The following is a 13,908-nucleotide window of genomic DNA, read 5'->3' on the forward strand; positions in this document are numbered from 1 at the left end:
CATCCCATTCCCTCCTCCTTGATCCTATTCCTTGCCATTGTAATCGTTGGGCGTCTGATCGACGGCACGGATGGCCTTTGGAACCGGTAGACAAAAGGGCTCATTGCAAAACAAAGGATGCCGGGTCTTAAAAGCGGAGGTAGAACAACAAAAAGCCAGGACAGAGACAGGGAGACAGGGGAGAGAGAGACAGAGAGAGAGAGCACCGTAATAGACCTACAAACCTACAGCTAAAGAGTATGCCCAGCGAAGCAGACAACAACTTGCCTCACCTTAGCTCAGGTAAATCCAGTTTGAAAACAAAAAGCCGGAGCCAAGAGCCAGTTTAAAGCTGCTGCCGAACGAACCACAGAGGGGTTAAGGTGGCGGGGGATGGTAGTAAAGGGTTAAGGGGGGGTGGTAAAGGGTTAAGAGGTAAGGGGGAGTGGTGGCTCAGACGCGCTCTTTACATTTCACAAACAAATACAAAAGGTATATACGAAAAATTCAGCTGACTTTAGCAAGACGAAGTTTAAATACTCTGATTGAAGTTTAAGAGAAATTAAAACTTAAAATATTTTAAGAAAATTCAGAGTTCTTTACTCTTATATTTACCTAAATTAAAATTATTACAAAACTTTAAAGCCTTCTTAAATTGTTTTACTTGAAACATGTTAATATTTATTTAAACCATAGAATTTTCTTCCTCCCTTGCAAAAACTATCTAAACCTACCTTAGAATATATATTTTTCAAATAAAAATGATATAGCTATCTCTTAATTTTATTATATATATATATTCTCAGCTTCTTTCTATAATAGTAACACCCTTTTCGAAGGGTATAAAATCGTATAAAACAGAATCTCAGGCAACTCGGTTTGTTTGCACCGCCAAACCGGCCTCTCGCCCACCTTCAGCCCCTTTTTCGGCCCAGCCGGCCCCAGCTCCTCCCTCTTTTTTTCTCTCAGTGCGTTGGTGCAGCGCTCTGTAATTAATTTGGCAGCTACACACACACAAAGTACACACACACTCACACACCAGATGGAGAGGCAGTGGCAGTGGCAAAAAGAGAATATTTAAAACCGGCGCAATATCGAGTTACCATTGACAGACAATGTCGACAGACATGCCAACACACATACAGGGTGTAGGTATTCGTTGTTTTTGTTTCTTTTTTTTTCAGTAAGAAAATAAACAGAAAAAAGGGGTTTTATTAAACGAATATCTTAAAATTAAGATATACTGATATTAATTTTATTTAACAAAGTTTTAACTAACTTTTGTCTTAGAAATTATAGACGATTTTGTGCTTCTTTAAATCTTTCTATATTCTATATTTCTATTGCAAGTTATTAGAAAAGACTTGAAATAAAAAGAAATACATTACTAAGCTTTAAACAAAATTTTAAAATAACAAAAAACCATTTAAATAAAGTGATATCTTTAAAAATGTGTCATTTATTAATTAAATGGTATTTGCCAGACTATATTTTTTTTCTTTATATATATGTTAGTTTTATGTTTATATTTTTTTCATTATAATATTATATTATATGATATTTATATATTAATATGTATTTATATATATTTATACCTTCAAAACCCTGCAAGTGTATTATTTTCTCTTTATCTTTCTGCCAGGTGGGCAGTGGCTTTGCTCAGGTAAGAAGCGTGGGCAGCTTCTGGCAAACAGATCATAATTAAATTTAAGTAAAAAACACCAATACCAAAAATAAGCACATAAAAGATTTAAAACTTTACTTTTGGTCTGAGATTCAGTTGGATAGTGTTTACTAAAAAAATAAGAGGAAGTCAAAAAAAAGGCGGGAACTTGGGAGGCATTTTGTGGGCCATCCCTCGCGCTCTTTCTGGGTCCAACTTAATTACTTTGCTGGCTGCTGCTGCTGCTGCTGCTCAGCTTACAAACAAAACAGAAATGGAATGAATTAAGCAGGGAACGAGCGCAAAAAAATCCATTTAATTAAATTTGCATGAGCACAACAACATCGAGGAGGCAGTCACAGGCACCGACTCTCAGTACGAGAATGAAATACAAATACAAATACAAAACCTGCGAATGCAATCTGAGCGACAGCGTCAATGCCAGTTCCTGTCAAACTGTGACAGGCAACAAGGGGTTAAGGATGCGAGAGGCCAACACAAAAAGGGGAAAAAGGGAATATGGTAATGATGGCCAACAAGCTCCACGCTGCATTGCAGTAAAGTTGAAGGAACGAAGTGATTTTTATGGGTGAAGTCTTGTCCGGAATTAATTATACTGCACATTAAACATGACGTGAAATAAGTTGTACGAAAAATGAGAGAGATATTTGAAATTAATGTGGATATTTATGGAGGATACTCAATTTATATTCTATTCTAAAGTATATTAAATAAAACCTTCAAGTGTCTAAATCAAATCAATCCCTTAACTCTGCACTCTAGTGTTTACCCTTAGCTGACTTTGTTCCTCTGCTTGAAAATCTCTTGACTCTCTCCACTGGCCAAGTAATTGCCTGAAAATCCCCAAGTCATGTATTGTCCAATTGAATTCAGTTTTGACATAAAAGGAAGCTAACTTTGGCACACCGAAGTTTATATACCCTTGCAGATTGAAATTCGATCACTAGGAATGAATACAATATAAATTATATATATATTTATGTTTAAAAAAAATAAAGTAAATTGCATTTTCCTCTATTTTTAAGGATCGTTTGTATGGTAGCTGTATGATATAGTAGTCTGACTTTCGTAAAATTGTACACAAAATTCTAATTTAATATATAATGGCTATATGTGAAATTTGATGAAGTTCTGTTGAAAAATGGAAAACTTATAATTGTTTTTCTTATTTTCCGATCGTTCCTATACATATAGTCCACCGATTCGCCATGCTCCGACTTAAATACTAGTAAAATAATAAAAAAGAATAACTCCATAGTTTCATTTAAATAGCTTAAATTTGATCCATAACAAATATCGCATATCTGTGCTTATGATTCCCAACTAGTTCTCACATCCCCGGAACGAAGTGACTGCTGCTGGCCAAGTCTCAGATATGTGTTGTGTTACAAAGTTGCAAGTCATTGTTTATTAGTGTTCAAAGTTAGTTACTGATTATACATACTTACTGGTCAAAGATACTTACTGGTCAAGGAAAATTACTGGTCCTAGATTCTTACTTTTCAGAGTTACTTACTGGTCATAGTTACTTAATGTTCATAGTTACTTAATGTTCATAGATACTTACTGTTCATAGATACTTACTGTTCAGAGTTACTTATGGCACTGATACTTACTGATCATAGTTAATCACTGATCATAGAAACCTAATTACTTAGTTACGAAATTCTATAATAATAAAATATAGCTCTGAATCAAATTAGATAAAAATATGTTAATAACTGTAAAAGTTATAATTTTTTTTCTAAAAATTTTCTGATGAATATAGTTGTTCGATCTTCTTCACTGCGTTGCAAACTTCTGACTGAAATTATAATACCCTGCAAGGGTATAAAAATGCCATCCTATGCAGGAACTCCTGCTCCTCCTCCTTGCGAGCAAATAGAATACCTGCCACAATATGTGAAGGCTCTTCAATAACCGTACTTATTGCACCTGCCACAGCCAAGTCAAGTCAAACAAATGTCAGAAACTGTGAAACCAATACCAGATTCTATATGTGGATAAAGCTCATGGCTCAGCTGATAATATGGGAGTTCGAGTCCGAGTTTTCCGCCCACTCATCCCCCCTTGAAAGTTCCCGCTCACTATTATCGGTCAGCAAGACAAACAGACACAGCAGGAAGCCGCATGAGCGGAAAATTGGAAAAACTCTGGAAAAATACCGAGACAGAATGGGAAGGAAAAAAAAACAGAAGGAAAAGAAGCAGAGGAAAATGAAATAAAATGCTTGCTCTGACTGGCAATGTAAAGTGAAAAGCATACAAAAAGCCGGGCAATTGCGGTGGGCGGTACTAAAATGGAGGGGTGTGGCATATATAGCATATAGAGTGAAATGTTAGACAAAGTGGCAGCAGTACGTACAAACATATATACATACCATACATACATATGCAAAGTAGTTTTTCCAATACCCTGCACTTGTACACCAAGGCAATATATGGTATTTGAGTGAAGTAAATGTTCGATCGAAGGGATTAGCAGCAAACAAAGTTAATCTAGCCATGTGTCCCATCTAAATGGTTGTTTAAACTAGGGAATCTATGGGTTAGACAGTCTATATATGACAAAGTGACATCATAGAATGAGATACAGGGTAAAATGAAGTACCGGAGTATGTTTTCCAATTCAAAAAAGTAAACATGCAGTTTTTTATTTTGAATTGCATGAATATATTCCAATATCAATAGATGTTATATCGATAAATTCGATATAGTTCCACATTAATGTGTGTTTTCTGAAATATCATTTTATACTAAGATGAATTAATTATTTAAAAAGTACCTATATAAAAAACCTGTAGACAAACTTATTATAAAATTGTAATGAAAAGTGTGGATGAACACTTTCAAATATTTTCAATATTCTTGTTTGATATTTTCAAATCTTTTAATGAATAACATAAATGAAACATAAAATGTTCTTAATACCCCTTTAAAATATCAGTATTTTTCATATTAAACGATGCTTTCATCTATTTTAATTTTAAATATTTATTGCAATACAATAAGTTGCTTAAAATCATATTTCTTCCAAACACCAACATATTTGCTCCTCTCTTAAACCCTGTAATAGGTATCTTCTAGTCTAGAGCACCTCAACTTTTGCATTTTTTTCTCATTCGCCGCTGTAAACTTATACTTTTGTGCAAACAACAAGCGAAGGCAACGTCAGAGTTGCGCCAGAGTTTGTCACATGAAGACGCACAATTACACGTGTGGGGCACATGCAAAGAGGGACTGAGGACCGAGAGGGCTTAAAAGGATATGCCATGGCTACAATGCCGGGGCTAGGTCGGAAAAGTGGGGGGGGGGAATAAAAAAAAAGCGGAAGGAGTGGGTGGTTCATGGAACAATTGCAGCCCATCGCCGTCGTGGAAACTGTGACAATGTTCAGTCGTGTGTGTAAACAATTGTAATCCGGTAGAAAAATCACAAGCGCCCCATCAGCCAAAGGACAAAAGCCCAATGGGGGGGCTAGAGTCCCAGACCCAGGACTAGATTTAGGTCCTGAACCAGGACTCTAGGCCTACCAAGTGGAATTGTAATGGAAGCTTTTGCCTAACAGATAACCCTAAGCTTAAGCCACAATATCTACGGAGAAAGGGTAATACGATATTGATCATGTAATTGAAAAATTAAATGCAAACAAATTGAAGGGGGAAATATGGAAATATTAAATTTAAGAGATATATTTAAGGGAAAACTAGCTCCTTATTTATATTACTTTAATTACCATTTAACAAATTGTATTTTAGTTTAAAGAATTATCTAACACATCTCCTTGTTGTTTTATATTTTATAATTTGTAAGTAATATTACAAGTCTTAGTTAATCTTACCTTATAAATATTAATAAAAACAATAAAATAGTAGCCCTAAATCTAGACCTTATCTTGACTGAATCAACCCTTTTTTCCCCATTTGCTAATCTCTCTTATTTTTTCTCTCTCTGATTACAGGTGAGTAATGCACGTGAATCGAAATCGCACGCAATAAATGAAATTCTATATGCGAAAAAAAGAAGTCTGGGGGAGTATCAAGAAAACATTACGAGTCGCCTTAGTCGGCACTTAAAAATTGTTGCCTGCGACATGTAAACAAAATGCAAAGTGCGCCGGGTTGAGAAAACAAGCAAAGCAGCAGCAGAGGCAGCAGCGGCACTGTGAAGGTTAGCTTTATAAATTTTATTTACTCATAAATTAAATTTTTGCATTGCCGGCAGAGATTTGTTTCATTGAAACGCAGCCAAGACAGGCCCGAAACAAGGTAGAGGAAATCAACTTGAGAGATTGCTCAAAGATTAAGCACACACACGCACATTTGATTAAACAGTGCGTTTTTTTCCAGTTGTAGGAGAGTCGAAGGTTTTTTAATTAAATTATAGTACTTGACACATCAACAAAGTCGTATGAAGTCAAACTGATTGGGGATTAAAACTAAAATTGAGTGTGAAGTTGCGTATTGTCAGGGTTTATAGATGTCTAAATCTTAAATTAAAATTAATAGACCCCTTGTTTAAACGTTATAAGCCAAGTCTTAAAAATTTCTTAGTAATCTGAGAAATATAATATTAACCTGATGGAATTATTTTAGTTTAATATGTTTACAAAATCTTAAAGGGTTTTTTAAAACCAAGCCTTTGTTTAAATATATTTTAATATATTTATTCTTTCTTGTAAACCCATCTTTATTTATGTAACCATTCAGTTTTTTCTTTGGATATTCCCAAAAAAAAACATGCACCCCTACAATCCAAACGTTTGCATACAAATGTTTGAATTATTCGAATGGGGCATCGTCTATATGCATATTTTTCGGATATGTCAGCACGTGCAGCAATGCACTTGACCAGGCCCAAAGAAAACACACACCCGAATTCGAAATAAATTTGGGTTTATTTAAGACTTTTCCAAAGAAAAAACAAATATTATTTGATATAAAAGTAATGGATGAAGGAATTCAATTTAAATAAACAAGTAATCTATGTACAATTACTATAAATCCATATGAAATAATAAATTTCAAAATTTTTTTTTAAGAATTATTTTACAATTTCACCGCTAAGATATATTCATTCAAAATAGATCATTTCAAGTGTGTGTGGTGGCATTAGCCTTAGCCCAGTTATGACTGTGCGCTCTGAGAGTAAGCTAAAGCTTTTTTTCTCAGTTTAAACAGAACCGTATGGCAATTGTGGCTTAAACAGCTGTTTCAGCTGCTTATGAGCTAACCTTAAGTCACTAACATTTATACAAAAACACATCACTTATATATACATGTATTTCTATATAGAACCGAGAGAATAACAACTGCAAAATGCTAAATCGACTCTGACCCACTGACATTATTTCGCCGACATAGACGGAACCACAACAACAACAACAACAACAACAACAACAACAACAACAACTACAGAGTAAAGTGCATTCAGTCCGTCAGCAGGTGTAACATACGGAAAAAGAGAGAGAAAGAGAGAGAGATATATAGAGAGAGATAGATAGAGTGGGGAAGCGAAATGTGCCGGAAAGACAGAGAAAGAGAGAGAGAGAGAGAGGGGGGGAGACTTCTGGTCTACAGCTGAGGTCAAAATAATAGTTCTAGAGGTAATTCATTGCCAAGCAAAAACAAACTTAATAGTTTTGTTCTAACCCTTAAATATTAAATAAATTATTATAAGCAACTCAGAAAACTAACTATATTTATATACCTTTGGAGTTTGCAATTGAATTATAGGATGGAATGGGAACTCTATCATAACTAAGCTTTAAATAGACGCATTCTTTGAATCAATATTTTAATATGACAATTTTTTATATAAATTAAATTTTAAAATCTCATAACTTCGCTAAAAAATTGATTAATTTTAATTCGGAAAGCTTTTCTATGTTAGTTTTTGTTATTATTAATTATTTATAAATCTGAATACTTTATTTACAATTTCAAAATATTTGCATTTTTATCATATATCATTTTTTTTTTTTTTTTTTAATTGAAACATTTTGAAAATTTGTATTGTCAACTGGACATGGCTAGATCGATTCAGCTGTTAATTCTGATCAAGAATATATATAAGATTCATAGGGTCGGAAATGACTCCTTCACATCGTTACGAGCTTCTGACTTAAGTTATAATACCCTGCAAGGTTATAAATATTGTGAGAGTTTACAAATAATATATATTTTGATAACATAATAACTTAAGTTATATATATTAAATGTTTGATATTTTTTCAAGCATAAATATAAACTAAATAATATAATATTTTCCTCTACTTTTAAGTAACAAATTGACCGCAACTGTACAAGGTTAGTGGGTGGTGGTGCAAGTCCAAGGGAGGGTGGGAGGTGGCTGGTAAGACCGCCGGTCGCTCATTAGATGTTATCATCCATAGATTGCAGTAGTTACTGTCTATTGAATCATTCCGTTACCGTTCTGATATAATAGCTCACCGGGTATATAGAAAATTGCATGGGAAGTGAAGTGGTGAACCAATCAAGCCATGATTGCAGACACAGCGAAATGGCTTTCAAAATGGTTGCAATTTGAGCCAAGACTATTACAGCCAACTAGATAATTTCAGGTATTCTATATACTCAAATTAATGTGAAGCCATAACAAAAACATGATATAAAGAACGGTTACCAAAGTGGAGAAAATTGATTATTAGAGGTTGAGTAATTTGATAATTATTTGTTTGGTTAATTTTTAATAAAGAAATCTATTACTCTTTACTCTTTACTTGAAGAAGCTTTAAAATAATAAAGTAAATCCATTTAATAAATCACTCAAATTAATCTATATAATTTTTAAACCGCTTTTCACTTTGCTCACTGAATATTTACAAGCTATTAAAACGCAATCTATGAAAATTCTTCCACACCCCTATAATTTGATCAAAGCGTTTAATTTGTCAACTATTTTTATTACACAAATTGGTTCGCCTTTCTCAATGCTATTTAGCCATTTTTTTACTGCTTGCTAAGTGTTATTTTGATGGCGTCGAATGGAAAGTGAAAACTGTCAATGTGCCTGAGTTGGCAATTAGTCAGTGAAAGTGTAGCAGATGGCACGAGGCTCTCTCGTGTGTGTTTGTGTGGGGCTCTTTGATGGGCCAATTAAAGTGGCTAAACGTACACAAAATGCACAAGACATCATAAAAAATATATATAAAAAAAAAAAAATAAAATAAAAATGAGTTAAGTGTGTGTCGCATAAATCAATGTCAATTAATTAACTTTTGCCGCCCCATTGAAACTGATTCATGAAGTTAAAGAAAATAATTAGCTATAGGAAAGTTTATAAAAATAATACCATACATTTTTTAATTGGGTATAATATTAATATTCAAGTTCAAAAAAATATGAATATAACAAAACACTTCCCGCATTAAAAATAGACAGCAAAGCAGGCAAAGCAAAAAAAACCTGAATCATACAATTTATAACAGCTTTGACTATGCTGCAGTTTTATTTATTTTTTTGCATCAAAAAAGTGTATATATATATGTATAGTATAAATATATATAAAATCGGCGAGAAGCCGCAATAACAACAACAACAACTGGGCGAGCGGCAATCGAAATACACTTGAACGTGAGTGAAACAAAATTCATGACCCACTTTATAAAACGCTTTTTCTTTCATCCATGACCCACTTTATTATTTGTAGCAATGACTGTAGCCGAGAGGCGACCCACAAATTGCCGCCAGAGGAAGCGAGAGGGAAGTCTCTGTATTGCTCTCTCTCTCTCTCTCTCTCTCGCAGAGTGGGTCTCTGAACATATGTTTTATTCACACAATTAGTTTGCTAAAAATGCAGGCTTTACCCACACAGAAATTCAGAGAGAGAGAGAACGCAATGCCAGCAGCTGAGCAAATGAGGTTTACCGGAGGGGCAAGGGAAGGGGGGATCTATCTAGGTGTCATTTAGACTAGAGACTAAACTTAGTTAGCTCAGCTTAGACAAGTGCCACAGGTCTCCCGCCCGATTATGGTGAATGTCAGGCTCAGACAAATCAGCTCACACGAAATTGTCCAAAAATATTACGAGATTGAGTTAAGTGGACTACTAGGTGTAGTGGTGGGTTAAGCATGGGTTAATTTTTGGGTATAACAGCTTTATAACACGCTTTTGTTTGAATGTTAATTCTGAATGAAGTGGATACAATGTATTTAAATTATTATGAATTATGAATTGTAATTCTGAATGAAGTAAATACAATGGCTGTGGATTATTTTCACAATTGTGTAAAATAATCGATTGCTAATAATATATTAATAAACGATTATTAAGTATCATTAATATATCTAAATTCCAGATTATAAAAATAGTTTGCTATGGTACTAAAATCTTAGCTAAATTAAAACAAAATAGCCAGATCAAAATACTATTTTAAAGAGTAAAAAAGACTGATTTAATTGAAGAAAAAAACTAAGTTTATTTAGATTTGAAAAGAAAAAAATAAATAACATATAGATTTGTTAGATAAAACTTTGTAAAAACCTGATTAATCAGTGTAACTTTGTTTGGAATTATTGGTTTTTTAGCCCCTATAACCCCTATTCATCTAGAAAATTTAAAAACAAGGAGATTAAATGATATGAACTATATGGTAAATGGACTTGACAATTTTATTGACGAAAAATTTTAATTTCCGATAATTTTGGTTTAAGTTTAATAAATCTGGTAATAATCTGGTAGAGAAACCTAATACCTTACACCTGATAGATAATAAGTCTCAACTAAAATCGTAGACAATATCTTGGGCTTAACATAAAACGATTTAAATAGCCATTATTTGATTTATTTGTATAGGAAATAAATAGTTAATATACCATAGAATCTAGTTTCGTTTTATAAACCTTTTTTAAGTGCCTTTACCCGATTTTCTTTCCCCTTTCCCCTTGCAGTACGAACTCAAGCTATTTCACATTTATCTTTAACATATTTGGGAATCCCCAGAGTAAGGTGACCTTACATAAAATAGCCCGCATATCTTCATTTAGTCAGAATGAATCAGCATTTTTGTGCAACTTGTCATTCAAATTCCATAGAAACTTCGAAACAGACACAAACAAACAAGCCGACAATAAATATTTACAAAATGTATTTGTTTGTTGAGGGTGATATCAATACCAGATTGATGTCAAGGATATTGTCGAATTTGCGGAAGTGAATCACTAAAAAGAGCGAACTTTAAATGGTTTTAAGGGGAAAGTTGGGAGGGAAGATGATCTAAAACATGTACGATCATATTTCATTTTATTTATTGCTCATTTAAGCAAATTAAATTGCTTAAATAGCATTTTATACTTGCTTTTCATGTTTTTTCTTACAATTTTAGCATAATCCTCTTTGAATTCCAAATTCCAAGTTTGAGACGACAAGCTAAGCGTCACGTAGACCTCCCCAAAAAACCAAAAACCCAAAAAAAAAAAAAATCTAAATAAATCTTTGAGCTTTGCCCCTGAGGTTCGTTTGCCCCTCTTCCTCTTTCACTTGCTCTCTCTCTCCCTCTTTCCTGGCATACAGTGCGTATGAGTAATATAACATCACTCATACGCACCGTATGCCACACTTCATTATAATCATCATGATCATCACGTGAGTCGTGACTCAATTTGTTTAAGCTCGACTCTCGCATAGGTGAAAATAAAAGCTCGCAAAAAGCTAAAACCAAATTCCAAAGCAACGCTTTGACATAATAATCAACATTAAATATAATGAGTAATTTGTTTTCTCCTCTATACATTGATTCTGTTTTGTGCCAAGATCTGATTCATGCGAAATGAAACGACCTTGCCAATGGTTTCAAGCTTACATTGGAATGCAAATTCATCATCAAAGAGTTGAAAAAGAGAGAAGTTATTACCAGAATATTCGGAGAATTAGTATTTCTGACAGGTTGATTTATGGATTTTGTGAAATTTCGGTAACTTTGGTGATCAAACTTGTTTTTATTTCACAATTATGAGATGGGAAATGCATTAGGAAAGTCTTTGGTTCTTAAATTAAAATTATAAGGTTAATAAAATTAATTTAAAATGTATTTATAATTATACAAAATCGAACTTTTAAATTATATATTTCATTCGCTTAAACACATTTTAAAATTGACTTTAATGCCATAGCAATTTCTTTGACAACCTTGCCTTTTGTTACTCCCCAAACAAAGGGTATATTTTCTATATAAAAAAAAAATACAAACAAAGCCATAGCGTAAATAAGTCAACTGGCTTACTGCATTAATTGTAATTTAATTAATTTACGCTATTCGCTTCTGTTTCCCTCTTTTCTGGCTCTGCCTTAATTAAGCGCGTCAATCATACGCCCCGTGGAACGACAACAAAAAAAGCCAAATAGAGAATAGTGGCGGGAATGTGGCAGAGACTGAGGATGATTATGATCATAGCGAGCTGCCACATTTAAGTGTCGCCCTGTCAAAATAACCAGCAACAAAAAAAAAGCGGCAGCAGCAGCAAAAAAAGAATTCGCACAATTATTGCGCTTGTCAGGAGTGAGATTTGGGGGAGCAAAAAAAGGAGGCAGGACAGAAGAGTACCGACTTGGTCGACGTCAGTCATTTTAGCGCCCATTGCATTCACATTTTGGCCAACTTTCAGGCTCAGAAAAGTCCCGGAAATTCCTTCTTAATCTACTTCAAATACTCTAACAGGAGATATATATTTACTTGCTCCAGAATCCACGGAAATATTGATGGAAGAGTACTGAATGATTAGTAGATTAAGCTTCTTAGATTTTTACATTAAATAATCCTAATTACTTGCTACAAACGTACATGAAAATGTTGTTGTTTAAACAGATTAAAATAGATACAAAATAATTACTATAATAACCACCACTGACCTCGAAACTAATACAATCCCTAAAATAGCACATATAATCATTAAATTTGATATCTTAAATAGCAAATAGAACTTACTCCGCTAGGGTATATCACAAATTGGTTCCTTTTTGTCTTTTCTTATTATTTTTTTCCCCCATTTCTGCGCTGATTACATCTCCCCATCGTGTCCAGTTGCCTGTAATTATTTTCTGCAGTTCTCTGGCCCCGCTCCCCTCAATCTCTGGGGCTCTCCCTCTTCATTATGCATATAATGTAATTAAAAAAGTGGAAGAATAAGAAGCGGTTGCTACACCGGGTGGTCCTCAGCTCAGAGCTAAAGGTGCTCCACAGTTGGGACTCTGTTTCACGCTCAACTGGTTTGAGTGAGTCTCGGAGGACTGCATCTGCATTAAAAAAAAGAAGATACTATACACAATACTATAGTTAAATGCAAATCGAATTGATGAACTCACTTGTTTCTCAGTGATTTAACATATTTTGTTCACTTCATTTTCCGTTACCTGGGAAAAAGAAATTTATACCTCACTTTAAGCACGAATAAAGTAAACAATTAATCACATAACCAAATGAAAACTGACATGAAAGAAACCCAAAATAAGAAAAATAGACAAGTAGATACAGTAACAACAAGAGTAATGGCCATGATGACCACTTGAAGTCCGGGTTCTAAACCGGCTTCGGGAGCCGCAGTGTTGTCAAAAAAGATGACAACATTAATTTGACTCACGTTGTGATGGCAACCTACCAGAGGCACCACCAGAAGTCGAGGGTCACAACCACCTTCCCGGAATACCTCCCAAAATCCCGGGCTAACAAATGATTAAGTTTGTGGGGTTACACGAAAAACAGAGTGAGATATATCATCCAAACATCCTTTGAAGTGGTTGGTTGTCACCGTACAAAATTAAGATGTCACATTCCGCAGGAAAAATGTGTGGGTTTCCCGAGGAAAAGGTAAAATGGAATGCTGCCCATGAAAATAGTTGAAATTTGACAAGTGAAACCTTAAGACTAACAAGACCAATGTGCTGGGAAATGATTTCTACAGGTGCTAGGATTAGTTAATTCTAAAGATTTGACATTAAATGTTAAAGAAAATATTTAAAAAGATTAGCCGAAGCGTTTATTACATTCTTGTTTTTTCATTTAAGTTATTAAAATAAACGTTTTTGGTCACATTATAATCTTAAACATATTTTAACTCGAAAGGAAGCACCCTTGCAGATTGAAATTTGATCAATAGAAATTATGGGAGCTATATATATGTATATACATATATAGTCCACCGATTCGCCATGCTCCGACTTTTATGGTAGTAAAATATTTCATTCAAATAGCTTGCTCCAAAACAAATCTCGTACATCTGTGCTTATGAT

The 13,908-nt window shown here is 34.0% G+C and overlaps 1 protein-coding gene across 6 annotated transcripts in view; it reads left to right on the forward strand.

Moving 5' to 3' along the window:
* tai (basic helix-loop-helix family member taiman) overlaps positions 1–13,908 on the forward strand; it is a 106,658-nt gene that overhangs the window by 71,973 nt on the left and 20,777 nt on the right. For 3 of the 6 annotated variants that reach the window (XM_086831438.1, XM_086831439.1, XM_086831440.1), the window contains one exon: positions 5,624–5,832. The exons of the other annotated variants lie outside the window; for them this stretch is intronic. The gene's annotated coding sequence lies outside the window, so the exon portion shown is untranslated. The remainder of the gene's footprint in view (positions 1–5,623; positions 5,833–13,908) is intronic. 6 annotated transcript variants of the gene reach the window in all.

This window comes from Drosophila serrata, unplaced genomic scaffold (genome assembly GCF_035046125.1).
Source record: "Drosophila serrata isolate PLE 108 unplaced genomic scaffold, ASM3504612v1 contig_240, whole genome shotgun sequence".
Taxonomy (NCBI): Eukaryota; Metazoa; Arthropoda; class Insecta; order Diptera; family Drosophilidae; genus Drosophila; species Drosophila serrata.